Source organism: Monodelphis domestica, chromosome 2 (genome assembly GCF_027887165.1).
Source record: "Monodelphis domestica isolate mMonDom1 chromosome 2, mMonDom1.pri, whole genome shotgun sequence".
NCBI lineage: Eukaryota > Metazoa > Chordata > Mammalia > Didelphimorphia > Didelphidae > Monodelphis > Monodelphis domestica.
This window is the reverse complement of record NC_077228.1, coordinates 232,765,880-232,783,373: the sequence shown is the minus strand read 5'-3', so window position 1 is coordinate 232,783,373 and position 17,494 is coordinate 232,765,880.

Here is a 17,494-nt window from a genome sequence, read left to right as displayed (position 1 = left end):
TCCAGACTCTAGTATGGCAAGGGGACTGTTTTTTTTTTAAACCCTTACCTCCTGTCTTAGAATCAATACTGTGTATTGGTTCTAAGGCAGAGCAGTGGTACGGGCTGGGCAATGGGGATCAAGTGACATGCCCAGGGTCACACAGCTGGGAAGTGTGAGGCCAGATTTGAACCTAGGACCTCTTGCCTTTAGGCCTGGCTCTCAATCCACTGGGCTAACCAGCTGACCTCAAGAGGGCTGTTCTTTAATAAAATCTCAGATAAGCTTCTCAACCCCCCAAGAATCCAGTCCTTATGTCAGAAGTTCTCATGTAACATGAGGGGCCTAAGTTCTCTTTGGAGAGGATTTCTCACTTTGGTTCTTAGTCCCAACCCAGAAAGTCAGGAAACATGTACATTTGTCTCAAACCCTGAATTACCCAAATACTCAAATGGCAGGGAACAAGGAAGCGAACAAGCATTTACTAAATGCCTATTATGTACTAGTCATTGCGCTAAATATTTTACAAATAGTACCTTATTTGATCCTCAAAGAAACCTTGAAAGATAAGTGCTATTATTATCCCCATTTTATAGTTAAGGAAATGAGGCAGTCAGAGGCTCAGAGTCACATAGTCTCTGAGGCTGCATTTGAACTCAGAGGATCTGTGATATCATCAATTTGAGAGTTTCTTCTAACAATGTAGACTGTAGCCTATCTGTCCTTGCCCATCCTTTGTAATTCTTGTCCATGTTATCCCAAAAGTTCATCATAAGAAGTCTACTTAACATGCTAAAGGTCTCCCTCACTTTCTCCTGACATCTTGAGGATACAAATGAAGCCCTCGGGCAGGCTATAAGTGATCCCTAGCTCTTGTCATAGAATAGCTCATAATCTCTTTCTGTCCCACAATTCCACAATGACATTGTTTGCTCTTTATTGTTAATTTGTTGCAGCCCACTCACACCTACCATATTCCTCCTTCGTTGCCCTCTGTGGCTATCTTCAGTTACTTGAAGGCAATAGAGTCCCATGTCTTGCTCCCATAAGATGTTAACACTGAAAAGATGGGTCTTTGAAAATTTGAAAAAAAAAAAAAACTTTGAAAATTTCCCAAAAGTAATCTAACATGCTTTATTTCTTTTAAACTCTAGGTCTGGTTCATTGACCACATGTCCTGGATATAAATACCAAGTCTAGAAGTTGTCTATCCAAATGCATAGAGAAATCTAGGCAATAGACATTGTCAAATGAAGGGAATGAACTAGATATCTTCTAACATAAGTATCACATCGAAAACTATGAGCCTAAGAAGAAAGCAAAATAGAACTCATGCCAGAGCTCACTGAAAATAAAGATACCCTCCAATGAGCAACTATCTTCTGATAGTATCCCTGAGATACTGAGTAGTATCTCAGTCACTTAAAATACAGTTTTGTGGGGCTTCCAGCAGGTGTCATCATCTCCTGGAATTCCTTAGACTATGGGTCATAGAGTCCTCTTCAATTCCCCTTTGCAGCTCATTGTTTAGTGACTGATTCTCCCCTAAGGATCCCAAAAGATGGTATCCGATGTGGTTTCCCATGAGATGCCATCATGCTAATTCTGCATCAATATCTAGGGTCAACACAATTCTAGCACTTCAGGTGCCACTAGTCCTATGCCACATAAAATCCTTGTCTATCATTGGCATTTGTCAGGATAGAAGACATAGTTCTCCCTGAATTGCAGTGGTAGCCTCTGGAATACTCTTTTCCCCACCACCTCCAAATGGGGACCTTCCAACATATCTACCAGTTTCAAGGTATACCACAGGTCTTCGACCACTTAAAAGCATAGCTCAGGAGTCCCCACCAGTATGTTTATGCTTTCTCTGGTGACACAGAGGATGCAATTAATTCAGAACAATGGTTATTCATAAAAAAGATTTTTTTTTAAGTTGCAAAGGGGCATTTTGCCCATAAACTCACAATTTAGAAAGGAGTAGGGGAAAAGAGAAAGCTCATGTATCAGTCAATCATTCAAAAATCATTCATTAAGTGATTTCTATGTGTCAGGCACTGGGCTAATCGAAGAAATGACCACCAGTGTTCTGATAAGTGTAGGATCAAAGTTTACTCCATTTATTGAAAGATATGGAAACATGGATGGATATTGGAAAAAAAAAACATCAATAGAACCTCCAATAGGCTCTGGACAGAAATTTCCTCATAATGGCTGACCAAAGCAAAGCTTTTATTATCTTGGGGAAATAGAATCAAAGGATAAGTGGGATAATACAGGAAGTACACAGTACAGATTAATGAATCGATAGAATGGCTTACAAAAGTAATGAACATATTCAGAGATGAACTTCAGAGACTTAGCAAGTCCTGTGGGAGACTCCAAACGATTCAGAGGAAGGTTAAAAAATTAATCAATAACAAATTATCAAAAATTACATAAGTAAGTAGCACAAACCCTTCAAATAACCTACGTGTAAAGCAAAGCTTTCCCAGAGTCCTCCAGGGCTTTCATGCCAGATTCTTTGAACTAAAGCTAGGATAGAAGCTCAATTACAAAATAGCAGGCACACAATATAATAGGTCTAGGCTCATGACCCCACAACAGTGAATAGTGTCCATGTTCTCAGTAAAGCATGAGTCAGTGTCCTCAGATGAGAAGTTGTAGGGAGTGTTGTGGTAGATTTGAAAAGAGAATAAAGAATTTAGAACAGTTACTGTGAAGGGCGGGAGAGAGAACCAATTGGAGAAGAGTAAAAAGATTGCCTTAGGCAGCTAGGAGGACACAGTGGATAGAGGGCTGGGCCTGAAGTCAGAAAAACTAATCTTCCTGAGTTCAAATCTGATCTCAGACACTTACTGACTGTATGATCTTGGGCAAGTCATTTAACTCTGTATGCCTCAGTTTTTTCATCTGTAATATGAGCTGGAGAAGGAAATGACAAACCATTCCAGTATCTTTGCCAAGAAAAGCTCAAAAGAAGTCATGTAGAATCAGACATGATTGAATGACACAACAACAACAAAGGGATTGCTTTGCTTCAGGGTTGAAATCTTATTGAAACCTGTCTCTCTACAGACCTAGGGATCAGGAAAAGGCTGTGCAGAATAAAGGTCAGAATGAGGCAACAATTTCTGCTGATGTGTGAGTCTGAACCAGGCAGAGGAGGGAGAAGGAAGAAAGAAATGATTGAGGAGAAACCGAGGGAAACAATTTAATGCAAAAACAACAATGAAAATAATGATAGTGATCAGGAATCTTTGCTCAGTTTCTCCCTTGTATCTGCCCAAAGATTAGAAAAGCACTGCTCTGTCTCCAATCCCTTCCCAGTCACTGACATTAGTTTCAGACAGGGTGCCTCCAGAGCCAAATGTCCTCTGTCCCTCAGGAATCCTGGCAATTGAGAATAGAAAAATCTCCACTAGTTTAGGAGCTTAACAAAAAATCCCAATTTTTCCCTAGTTGTTTTTCAAGTACCAGTGAGTTTCCCTGAGACAATTGGGTCCCAAATTTTTGTTGTTCAATTTTTTCAGTAACTTGTGACTTTGTGACCCCATTGAGGGTTTTCTTAGCAAAGGTACTGGCAATGATTTGTCATTTTCTCCTCCAGTTCATTTTACAGATGAGAAACCTGAGGCAAATAGGATTAAGTAACTTGCCCAGGACCACACAGTAAATGTCTGAGGCCAGATTTGTCCTCAAATCCTCCTTCCCAAGGTTCAGTGCTCTATCCCTTAGCTGTCCCCTTCATCCCAAATTACCCAAGGAAAGAAGGGGAGGTCCCCTCTACAATACAATAGCAAATGATATTTGAGGTCCCCCTATGTTGGGTATCTTCCAAAGTGGTGCCTTTACAATAAACCTGGAGTAAACAATGCACATTTCTACAGCATTTTCATGTTTATAGAGGGATGCTATGAATGTGACTGGTTGTTGATCATCTAGATTTATCCAAATGACATTTTAAAACACTAGAGAGCTCCTCAGAATTCAGAAGAGCCTTATCTTGGAAACTGTCTTCTCTCGTTCTCCCCCAATGAAAAGTACTCTCAGGGCCTCTGGTCCCTATGTCCAGCCCAGACAATAATCCTCAACCTTCAGTGGAAGTAAGAGACATTGCCTTCCCACTATTCAACCAATTCGGTTGTTCTTCTAGCTACCAGAACAAGCAAGACCCAGTAAATGCAATGAGAAGACCACCAACTACAGTAGTGCGTTCCTGTATTTGCCTTTTCCTTAGAACTAGACAGGATATGTGTGTGGTTGCTAGAATTTCCAGGATTTCTTTCCCTCCTAAGCAGATACAAATATGAAAATCTGAGCTTTTTAAAATTGCCATGGAACCCAAACTTGAGAACCAGGCTATATCATTCATTCCCTAGGTCCTATTTTTTTACTTAACATTTATTTTTATTTTTAAATTTAGAACATGATATAATGTGTAATGTGACAATAATATATATTTTGTTTTATGTATATCTAATAAATTATAATAAAAATACTTATCCAAGAGAAAGAAATTTTCACATGATCTATGTCCAAAAATATATGTTAAGAAGGCAGGTAATATGATATAGGTTGTTTATATATTGTCATATAATATTTCCCTATTCATCATATTTTAATCCATATCTCCCTGTTCATCATTTTGTGAAACAAAATATGTATTTCTTATGCTAGAGAAAATTTTATTATTGTTTCTTTTAGATAACAGAAAACATCCAAAGTAATGAGAGCGTTTGATTTATTAGTATTGGCATTCATAAAGTCCCCTCACACCAGGCCAAGCTCCCCATATAGTTCTAATTCTCCTCCATCAAACCATCTCTCTTTTAAGTGGGACTATATGAAGGCACAGGGCAAAGAAATGGAAGGAAAGAAGAGGGTGATCTCAGAAGTTCTGGCTCCCATTCCAATGTTCTACCCACTTGCCAGGGGCTGCCTACAAGATGAAAGCTGTCAGAGGTAAAGAAAGGGTCAGAGATTTCCTGTAGAGCCAATCCAAGGAGGGGGCAGTATTAACAAATGCTGGCTTTTCAAAAGGGCCAGACAGAGATCTGAGCTTCCCCTGGGATCAGGAAGGGCTGGACAGAACACAAGGTCGGGATGCAACCAATCCATGAGCCCCAAAGAGGAGGGGAGAAGGGCAGGGGAAGGGGTAGCAAAGGCAAAGAAGATTGAGAAAGAAGAAGAATAAAGGGAAAATGGGAAAGAGAAAGAAAGAATGGGAGAGGAGGTAGGAAAGAGAAAGAGAAAAGGTAAAAAGGTAGATGAGAGGGGAGAAAACAAATCTCTCTTAGGGAAATGGCATGATGGTTTTCTATTAAGAAAGCTATGTGTCTGTCCCTTGCTCCTGGCTGGCTGAGATGAAGCCAAAGGGAGTTATGGGAAGTGATTGGTGAGAGCATAGCACAGGACCAGAGGCAGGGTCAGCTGTTCTAAGCTGGGTCACAGGGAACCTAAATTAAAACTTGAGGGGCTGTCTCTGGGGGGAAGAGCCATCTGTCTTCACCTAGCAGTTGCTTCTTCCACGAGCATTTTGAGATCTGCTATCTTCTTTAAAGATCCTGCTCTTTAGATGGATGCCAAGTTTAATTTCCCCCCCTTTCCCCTCCTCCTCCTCCAGTTCAGGCATGGCATGTAGACAGTGCAGGATAGAAACTACAAAGAGCTTTAGGACAGAAGTTCTTAACTTTTTTGTGTCATGGGCCCCTTCAACAGGCTGGTGAAGCCCATGGACCTTCTTGCCAGAATGATATTTTTAAATAATAAGAGGAAATGAGTACAAATAATAAATCCCACAAAGTGGTCACATGTGTTAAGAGTTTACCCTGCCATAAGCTGTAATTATGTCAAATATGGTCATCAGTTCTAACTCAATGGAAATATGCAGTGTGAATCTGAGTAATGTGACCACTTCAGAGTGAGATTCATTATCTGTACCCGTGAGCTTACTAAATTTTAGATAGTAAAGATAGAGAGGCCATTTACATTCATGGACCCTTCTGAAATCTGTGCCTCTACTCTTTGAAGGCTATGGACCTCACTTTAGAACCATTCCTTTTTTATTTTTTTTTTAACTTTTGTCTTCTGTCTTAGAATTGATACTGATTCCAAGCCAGAAGAGTAGCAAGGATGAGTTAGGAAATATCCGAGGCTAGATTTGAACCCAGGACCTAGAGTCACCTAGCTACTCCAATACCACTCCTTCTTTAAACAAATAGCTATATTCATGAACCTAGAAGAATCTAGAATTCTCTGACCCCAGGAAGTAAACACCCTCCACACATCCTATTTCCCCAGCACCATAGTGACTGAACTCTCTGCCTCTCTTCACTCCCCAAGAATATGTCAAAGGGTCCTGGGTTTGCACAGAGATTGAGTGGAAAGAAAACCATGCTAGGGGTTAGCCAACCTAGGTTTCTGTCTGGATCTGCACTAGCTACCTGAGCTAGTCACTTCCCGTTTGTGAGAAGTGGTTTCTGAGTTTTCTGAAAAGGAAGGATTTGGACTAGCTGATCTCTCAGGTCCCTTCCAGTTTTAAAGCTTGTGCTTCTATGTTTCCGTATTGTTAAGGGCAGAGAGTCTCATATTTTGGTGGAAATGATCAGGACTACATCTCCCTGAAGGCTAGTTATGAGCCCCATAATATGGTAATGTCACCTGAACAGGCAAAAATGTTTTCAACCGAAGGAGCTTTAAAAAGTCTGTGCCAGTCTTCCAAGGATTGGCGATATGTAGGTAGTAATAGGTAATGAACCTGGGGACTACTGGGAAGAAATGTCTAGGATAGTGGCAAGAGATGCAATAAGAGTGTTTGTCCGGTTACTGTGTCACTAGAAACTAGAACCATCTAGATTGCCACTTCAATGAAGCCAGAGTCTTCTAGCTTGCCACTGTGCCAAGATGCAGAGAGTTAAGTGACTAAACAAGAGAGAATGTTTCAGACACTGATCTCTGACACCTGTGCTGTGAGTTTGAAGTAATGCTTCCCTCCTTTGCTATGTTGCAAAACAGAGAAGTTAACCCAGTAACATTTAGGACTTTATTCAATTCCTTGCTGTTTACTTTGCATGCTGTTTTAGTTTTAGCCTTTGGGATTAAATCCTAAAACCTTAGATTAGAATTGAAAGGGACCTGAGAAGTCATTGAGTTCAACTCCTCCTTTTGAGAGGGGAAGAATTATCTTTCTTCATCTGGTCAGAGAGCACCCAGAGAGCAGGTGAAATGCTACCAATAATGATGATTCCCTTTGCTATAGGCTCCATGGTGTATAACACGCTAATGCAGTTTTTCTGCAGAACAAAACCCTCCCATTTATGTTGGGCAAAGGAGTAGTTTACACTCTCCTGGAACACTGCACTAACTCCTTCGCTGTACTATTACTAGTCAGTCAGTTAGCATTTATTAGGCTCCTTCTATATGTCAGGCACTATGCCAAGTGGTAGAGATACAAAGAAAGGCAAAAGGCAGTCCCTGCCCTCAAGGAGCTCACAATCTAGTTGGGGCGACAACATGCAAACAATTATTTATAAACAAGCGATTTACAGCATAAATATGTGGTAGAAACTAGCATCAAGAAGGATTGGGGAGGCAGCTAGGAGGCTCAGTGGATAGAGTGCCAGATCAGGAAATGGGAAGTCCTACATTCAAATCTAGCCTCAGACACTTGCTGTGTGACACTGAGCAAATCACTTAATCCCAATTATTTAGTCCTTGCTACTCTTCTGTACTAGAATTGATACTAAGAGAGAAGGTCAAGGTTTAGAAAAAGAAAAAAAAAGAAAGCAAGAGAGTTCCAGAAAAATATCTAGTCAGGAAGATCTAAGTTCAAATCCAGCCTTAGCTACATACTAGCTGTGTGACCCTGAGCAAGTCACACAAAACTGTTTGCCTAAAAGAAAGAAAGAAACAATATTATAGAGAGGGATTGAGAAAGTATTCCTGTAGAAAGTGGGATTTTATCTGAGAATGAGTAGATGAAGAAAATTTCTTGTTTAAATTTCAACAAGCATTTTATGGATATCAATAGAGACTTCCACTAAAGTCTTCTAATTTCTAATAACTAATTATGACATGGAGGTGACCTTGGGCTCTTAGAAGAGTGTCCTAGAAGATTGCAATGACTGACTGGCCATACCTAGTTGAAAAATCTTTAATCATGGGCCCACTGATGTCTGTTCTTAATGATCAATCTTTCTAATTTTTGCAGAGGCTCATTATCAGAAGTTTGGATACCAAGTGATTAACCTTTTTTTTGGCCATTACAACTCATGAAGAATTGTTTGCCAAGATATAGAGGCATTGTGATCAGCATTGGTGAAGGGAGGACCCACATTGTTGAAACCATGAAATTTTTTAAGGAAAAATAATAGAATCTTAGAGTTAGAAATAATTCACTATCCATTCTTTTAAAAGTCTGTTAGTATTTCCTGTTCCACTGTGTCTGCAAGAATTATCTTAGAAGATAAGCTCTCAGAGAGCATTATATATGAATCATGTGCTCCCCACATGTTCCTACATGACTGAGACAAGTTTTTAATTTCCAGATTTAAGGTCAGTATCAATTAAAATTCTAAGCTTTGAGCCTCCATCCAAAGATTCTTTGCCAGAACTAGCTCTGCTGGTATTCCAGCTCTGCAAAATCCTCTCTCTCATCTTCCCTTTCCCTCTATTACGCTCCTTTATTTTAGGGTCTGTGTGGGATGAGCCCCCTACACTGTTCTCTGACCTTTCATTTACCCATTAACCAAGAGCAGCTGGTGAGAAACACCTGCTCTCTAGAAAGTATCTTTACAGGCTCCCTTTTGCTATAGCAACTTTTTCTAACGTGGGGAAATATCTCAATTCCCTATGGTTCACAGTGTGCATACTAATCTGCCCTCAAGCTCCAGGGGCAGAAGATCTGTTATACAGAAACAGCTGAAATCCGGGTATCTGGCCTTAGCACAGGCAATAAGATCAGGGCTCTGGAAGTTTGCAGTCTTAGAGACTTAATAAACCAGATAGGATATCTTCATCATTCACACAAAGTATCCCTACTATCCATTTAGGTTCACATGAATAAAATAGAATCATAAAGTCACTAGAAATAGAAAATATCTTAGAAAATATTTAATCCGAATTTAAAAAAAAAAGAAGAGATAGATCAAGAGAAGGGGAAATATTTTGTCATCAAATCCATGTCTAGACTTTTCAATTGTCTTACTGTTCATGGCCCCATTTGGGATGAGGAACTGAGGCAAATAGGGGATAAGTGACTTGCCCAGCATCACACAGCTACTAAATATCGGAGGCCAGATTTAAACTCAGGTTTTCCTGACTCTACACCCAGCCCTCTATCCACTGTACCTCCAAGTTGCCCCCTTCCTATTTCATAGATAGTTTTATGTATTCTATGGCTATTTGAGCCACAGTTGTACCAAAGGCCAAGAACATGGTTTTGATTTCCATTGCCCTCTGTGTGATATTCATTCTTTTTTAAAAAGTTTATTTAATTAATTAATTTAGAATATTTTCCCATAGTTACAAGATTCATGTTCTTTCCCTTCCCTTCTCCCACCCCCTCCCATAGCCAACAAGCCATTCCACTGGACTTTACATGTGTCATTGATCAAGACCTATTTCCATAGCACTAGGGTGATCATTTAGAGTCTACATCCCCAACCATATCCCCATCAAGCTATGTGATGAAGCAGTTATTTTTCTTTTGTGTTTCTACTCTCACAGTTCTTTCTCTAGATGTGGATAGTGTTCTTTCTCATAAGTCCCTCAGAATTGTCCTGGATCATTGCATTGCTGCTAGTAAAGTTCATTACATTTGATTGTGCTACAGTATGTCTGTCTCTGTGTATGATGGTTTGGTTCTGCTCCTTTCACTCTGCATCAATTCCTAGAGGTCCAGTTCACATGGAATTCCTCCAGTTCATTATTCCTTTTAGCACAATAGTATTCCATCACCAACATATACCACAATTTGTTCAGCTATTCCCCAATCGAAGGGCATTCCCTCATCTTCCAATTTTTTTTTGCCACAGAGTGTGGCTATCAATATTTTTGATCAAGTCTTTTTCCTTATTATCTCTTTGGGGTATAAACCCAGCACTGGTATGACTGGATCAAAGGGCAGGCAATCTTTTAAAACCCTTTGGGTATAGTTCCAAATCACCATCCAGAATGGTTGGATCAATTCAAAACTCCACCAGCAATGCATTCATCTCCTGACTTTGCCATGTCCCCTCCAACATTTATTGCTTTCCTTTGCTGTCATATTAGCCAATCTGCTAGGTGTGAGGTGGTACCTCAGAGTTGTTTTGATTTGCATTTCTCTGATTATAAGAGATTTAGAACACTTTTTCATGTGCTAATTGATAGTTTTGATTTCTTTATCTGAAAATTCATGTCCTTTGCCCATTTATCAGTTAGGGAATGGCTTCATTTTTTGTACAATTGATTTAGCTCTTTATAAATTTGAGAAATTTGACTTTTGTCAGAGGTTTATGCTATAAAGATTTTTCCCCCATGATATTAATTCTTGATACTTCAGAGACAATGGTATTCTATATCTTGCTACCACATACTGGTAGAATGTCAGTATTAACAAGTTAAAACTTTACTTTTGTGGAAGAGACTTGCATGCAAAGGACAGAAGCTGGAGATGGGTCAGCTGTCAATCAAAGGAAAATTCCATTTGGAATGTTACCGGGAAACGCAGTTTGGAGCCAAGCCAATTTGGGCTTTGGGCTGATGGTGGCGACTATTAAGGAAGAAGCTGGGTTTATCTCTGGGACTTGGGATAATCAAGTTGAAGGTGACCTGGCTGATTTGAAGGCAGAAGAAGAAGGACAATAGTCTATATATCTCTCTCTGACTGGCTAGTGACTGAATTGCCATTTCTCTCAATATCCTCCAACCTAAGATTTACTATAGAAAATAGGGAAACCTCCAGCCTCTTACCTTATCCTCTATCTTTCCTGTTTCCTCAATAAACCCTTTCTTGAGATAAAGAAGAGAAAGGAGTATTTTCTCTGAAACATCATAGCTCACCCTGAGTGACTTAGAAGGAAGCTGAAGAAGAAAGGGGAAGGGGAAACTGAAGGAAAGAAGAAGGAAGGAGGGGAGATACAGAGGGAGGAAGGTAAGCAAAGGAAGATAACTACCTGATCCATTAGCTATCTAGTATCCACCAAATATACCCTCTAATATCATCTATTATACTTTTGAGGAAAGCTTGGGGATCAGTAAATGAAGTTGGCAATTTCCCACAAGCCATCCAGGCCACTTTCCTCCTCCTGTTCATCTCTGGGCCCAAATTATCCATCTATGTTCTCTGTCCTAAATTTGCACATTGATGGATAAACCCTTTAGAGTATCCATCCAAATGCATGTTGAAATCTTGGAAACAAACGTTCTTCATCCATTTGGTTTTTACTCTATAAATGAAGGGCAAACTCCCTTGAGAGATTGTAGATCTCTTCTGCAATGTTTTGGAGCTTGATGTTATTTAGATCATATGGAGGACCTCACCAATCCCTCCTCAACCTTTTCTCCATATGGAAAAGTCTCTGGTCTTCAGTTCATGGCATATAATTTATGTGGGTTTCAAAAAGCTTCCCAGCCTGGAGGGCCTCAATTCTACATAGTTGGGTTTTTTTTTTAATGTCCTCAGATCATGAAGAAATTTCATCAAGGAAGCCAGGATCAATCTATTCTCAGGGAGAGTTTTATCCTTGGTCTATCCCATGTTGTTCAGGGTTGGGGCAAGGAAAAAAGCTATTCCAGGGAAGCTGGGGTCCATCATACAGGCCAATCAGATATTGGAGGCAGCTCTCTCTGTTTGTTCTTCTCATGTTATAGGTAGGAGGCATGAAACTGCATAGGGAAATATTGGTTCTATCACACATGGTGACTTCTGACCTGCTAGATGGGGGCAGAGGATAACAACACCCTCCCTTAGAAGACTTTGGGGGTAAGTTCTGAAATATGGGGTTGGTAAAGAGGCAACTGATCACCAGCATATAAGGGCAGTGGTAAAAACTGTTGAGAGTATTATTGGGGTGGTAAGGGACCTTTAGCCTATGGATATCCTCAAAAGCACTCAGCCTTATTTGAATACAAGTGGCTGCTAGATGTGGTCAGTTAGCCTTCTATGGAAAATGCTTTATTATGTTATTTAGAAAATATTAATTATTTAATTGTTAAATAACTAGAGATTGTTTGAATCCAGAATATTGTCCTGACCTTAGTAATTCTGCAGGAATACTAGAGATGGGGTACAAGGAATTTTGGGTTCTCCCAAGTACTGAATTCCCAGGTCCAAGACCTCCATCTTGTTTTGGGTCCACTCAAGCTTGGATTTTGGAATTCCCTTGTGTTTCTACTTTGACTAAATTTTATTGAATGTTTAAATGTACTTATATTCATCTCAATCTGCCTTGCTTTCTATTTGCCCTCTCAGCAAAATCGCTTCACTCTATATTCATGGTTCTTGAGCAGGAATCCTTGTCTAAATCCTATATAATGTAAACCTTCCACAGCTTAGAGAGTTGAAGCCACACCTTCTCTCTCCCTCACTCTACTCCAGCAAATGACCTCATAAATTTCTTTCTAAAACAATTTCAAATTTTAGGGTTTGTTCTCACAAACAACTTGCTAACCGCACCACAAATGTATCAGGGATCTCTAATGGGTCCATGAGCATTGTACTTTTTCAGGAGTTAAAGTTTGAATAATAGATGATTCACACACACACATTCACACACACACACACACACACACACACAAACATGCATCAAGGTTATCCCTAGGACTATGAGAGCTAGTTGTAGCGATATAATCACATCTCTGTGGAACCTTTTAGACCTATCAGAATGGGTACAGGTAAGGTGAGTGCCAGCCCCAGCTCAAGGAGGGAGCCTAGAGAAAGATGTGCTACATAAATTGCATAAAGCAAAATGAACCCAATTCTAATCAGTATTTTATGTTGTTAATACGTGTATATCAATATGCTAAGTGTACAAAGTTAAGACTTACAGGGATTATTTTTTCCTTAAAAACATATCTTTAAAATATCCTCAGTTAGGTGTTAGAGTAGTTGGAGCAGATGACCTAGATAGACACAAATCCAGCCTCAGACAATGAAAAGGTTGAAATTTGTGGTTGAAAGCAGTTGTGTCAATATATCAGTTATATATGTCAATGAGCATTTATTAAGTATCTACTATGTATTTTGTTATTTCAGTTGTGTCCAGCTCTTTGTATCCCCACTTGGGGTTCTCCTGGCAAAGAAAGTATAGTTATTTGTCATTTTCCCCTCAAGCTCATTTTATAGATATGGAAACTGAGGCAAACAGTTAAGTAACTTGACCAGGGTCACACAGCTAATAGTATTCCTCAAGGACCACTTAAAGGATCTCCTCTTCAGTATAGGCTTTTCAGAATGCCCTGGTCCACAAGGGCTCTCTGTGTGTGTTCTAACCATTGTTTAGTTGATTTGATATTATTGATTATGTCATTCTTTCAAAGGGATGTGGCTCTTGACACACTTAGCAAAGCTAAGGGTCCAAAGAGTCTTAAAGAAAAAGACAACATGTAAAGGTGTTTCACACCTCAAAAAGTCCACTAATTGCATATGAAAATGTCAGCAGAGACTATGAATTTGCTTCTAGAGCAAAAGCTTCACTATCCCCAGCTACTAAACTGTATAAGATAAGAACCTGGGAAGTATAACACACTGATCATTATTAATAATAGTACAGTTGTCCTTTTTACATCATCACTTTCTCCATCAGAGTTTCTATATATCAGAGGTTGGCATAAGAAATTAAGTGGGAATTTGGAGAGAGTTTTGAGGAAGCCAAAGATGGCATGCAAAGGTCAGTGGATAAGAGAAAAGGTTTAGAAACATACTTAACCCAAAATTTATAATAAGGTACTGTAAATATCCCATACAGGAAAAAGAAACAAAAATTCAGAATTTTTCTCTAGTTCCAAGGGGGGGCCAAAAATTGTTATGTAGATTTTCCAGACCTTTGAGGTGGGGCCCCTCCACCCTTAACTTCCACTTTGTGGAAGGGCTAACTGTTATTAGTGACCTACTTCACTCAGCTTTGCCTCAATTTGTTCAATCTGGGTATGTGAGTATGTGAGTAGCCAGCCCAGCTGCATAATGGAGCAATTATCCATCACACTCTAGGTCTTATAATGAATTATTATAATAGTGAAGGCTTTACAGTTGCACTGTTTATGAGTTTCATTGTTCCCAGCTGTTTCTTACATTTATTACTTTTGTATTGTAAGTTTGTGGTCACTCTTCTGTGAACTCTGTGTATATTTGTGGGAGAATGTGCTCCAAGTTTAGGGGGAGAAATGTTTTGTAATTATTGTTTTTGTTACACCATTTAAGTGAATGCCTTTCCTAAGACCCAATAAAATCTACTGGCTGATTTTTAAGGTCAAACACATTGCTGGGGGCTTGTGAACTACATAATTAGGGGAATAGCCTCACACAGGATTATTCCTTAGAGCAATCATCTTTCTGGGGAATCCCACCTGCCAGGGTTAGGATGAGTTGGGAGAGTGGACCCAGATAAGGTTCTATATTGTGGATATTTGTCCAGGAAATTTGGATGGCCTCCACTTTTGAAGGGACAAGTAGTATCCAGACATTACCTTAGATGAGAGACAACTGTTAAATTTTTAGTGTGAACATTTATACTTTGGAAATCAGCAAAGGCTACAAACCAGGGTTTGTTTTATTGCCTAAATTCAAGAAACCTTTGGAGAAAACTTTAATAATGCAAATTAAGTTAAAGTATATTGTGGGTACATTTTTTTCCCAGTTTTTAAACATTTACCAGCACCCTCCTGGATGGGACCCACAGGAGATATTTTATACCCAGAACTTTCCTTCTTAGATGCTTTTACTGGATTAGCATTTTTCTCCTTTTTTTCTAGCTTGTAATTAGATGGTCTGTTTTCTGCTATATTTCCTTTATGTCAGATTGGTTCCTACTTCATGGAATGATATTGGTTGTACTGCATACATTACAAGTATCTGCCAGGAGCTAAATGGATGTGTTGCCCCCCTTGAGTACTGATGTCTCCCACTGCAGCCAGAGCCTCATAGAAGATTTCTTGTGAAAATCTTATGAGGTGAATGAGAAAACACTGCCTCCTTTAATTATCTGAGGATTGGAATTCCTGGTAGGAGAGGAGTTCAGGAAATACTGGGGAATAGGCTACCAGACCTCTCAAAGAGCATGAAAAGATAAAGTATACAGATAAGACTGTTAACCAATGAAGCTGTATCTGGAGGCATATGATCAGGGCTGACCTAGAAGGGAAAGCCTTCTGACTGGGCAGGAGCAGCCACAGATGCAGGAAGACCTCCACACTGAATAGTGTACGGTATCTCATCACATTGTCAGAGGGAGTTATGTAGTGATAGAGTGCCAAACCTAGAGTCAGGAAGACCTGAATTCAAATCCTGCCTCAGCCAATTCCTAACTGGTGACTGGGCAAATTATTTCATTGCTGTATGCCTTAGTTTTCCATCTGTAAAAGAGGGATAATAACAGCTTACCTTATAGAGTGATTGTGAGAATAAAATGAGATTTTTGGAAAGTGATTTGTAAACCCTGAAGTGCTATAAAAATGCTTGCTTATCAATTCTTCTATTATTATTGGAACCACAGGCATACTTTAGGACTTATGGGACCATTTAGGAATGCCTTTTCCCAAAAGCTGGGGTCTTTGTGTTTATGAAGCACTAGGTTGCTAAGGTCATTTACCCCTCTAGATTGTATATCTAATCTATTCCATTGATCTGCCATTCTTTTTCTTAGCCAATATCAGACTATTTTGATGATTACCACTCTATGGTACAGTTTGAGATCTGACACTTCTAGGTCACCCATTTTTCACATTTTTTTCATTAATTCTCTTGATATTAACTTTTTGTTCTTCCAGATGAATTTTGTTATATTTTCTAGTTCTATAAAATAATTACTTTGTAGTTTGATTGGTATGGCATTGAATAAGTACATTAATTTAGGCAAAATATCATTTTTATTATATTAGCTCAGCCTACCCATGAGCAGTTACTTTTTTTTCCAATTATTTAGATCTAGTTTTATTTGTGTGAAAAGTGTTTTGTAGTTGTGTTCATATAATTCCTCAATTTGTCTTGTGCTTGCCCAGATTAAAAGGCAAGACATGAACAGAAAATACAATCATATTGTGACTTCTTTGTATAGGATTGCATGTTGGCTCTTAAGAGAGATAAATACATTGGTGTTCCTGTTCTCAAGGAGAAAACAGCCTGCTATAGAAGCCAAGACATACAAACATATGTAATTTTATTTTATTTTAACAGGTTTTAAAGAAGGTTATATTTTATTTTCATACAACAAATATTCTCAACAAATACACAGGCAGATCCCTCTACAAAATATTTTATCTGAAACAAATTATATGTTAAAATTTCATTGTGGTTGGACTGGAATATATTAAAATTGGTGGTCGCCAGGGATTTAATTTCTAAATCCCAAAATGAATTAATAAAGTAGAATGTAAATTTATGGTAGTTTATTTATAATAGAGAGAAGATATTAAGGAATGAGAGAGAGATAGAGATAGAGATAGATAGATAGATAGATAGATAGATAGATAGATAGATAGATAGGGAGAGAGAGAGAGAGAGAGAGAGAGAGAGAGAGAGAGAGAGAGAGAGAGAGAGAGAGAGAGAGAGAGAAAGAAAGAAAACTCTGGCTTCCTCTGAGCTAGGAAGAAATTCTAAGGTCCTAATCATGGAAAAGAGTCTCAAGATGTTGAGCCTTTCTCAGAGATTTATACCTCCAGAAAGGCAGGGTCACTAAGTCAGCCTTTCACTCACCAACAGTGACCATCTAAAAAGAAAGCAGTCTGAGGTCTCCTGCATGAGCTCTTCCAGGGGTCCAGTTCCATAGCCAAGTCCAAGTGTCCATCTTCCAGTTTCTCTTCAAGTGTCTGTCTTCCCTCCAGCTCTGAGTGACTGATCCTTCACTCCAAGCCCAGGTGACTGACTGTTCATTCCAAGACCAGGTGACTGACTGTCTTCTTCAGTCTTTGTTTCCTCTATTTAACAACCTTTTTCTCTTGTGTCACCTCCCCTAAATTTCACATCTACCAATCACAGCAGACTCTCCTCTTCAGGACTGCCCACTCTTTCACACATGGGTCACAGACCTCCCACTTAATGCATGAAATGGATGTTTACACCTTTTTTGTGGTTAGTTATACTGTTTGTGGTTAGCACCTTTTTTTTGTTAGTTCACCTTTTTGTAATTAGTTAACACATTTTTGTAGTTAAAATGGGTAGATCTACTTCAAATACTGAGTTAACATTTTTGTAGATTAAAATCTAAAAATAGATTGTGAATTACAATTCAATCTTCCCAACAAAGGAAGAACTAAGTACCTTCATTGTTACAACCAGGGGATTACAATTTAATCTTCACAAGTCATTGTTACA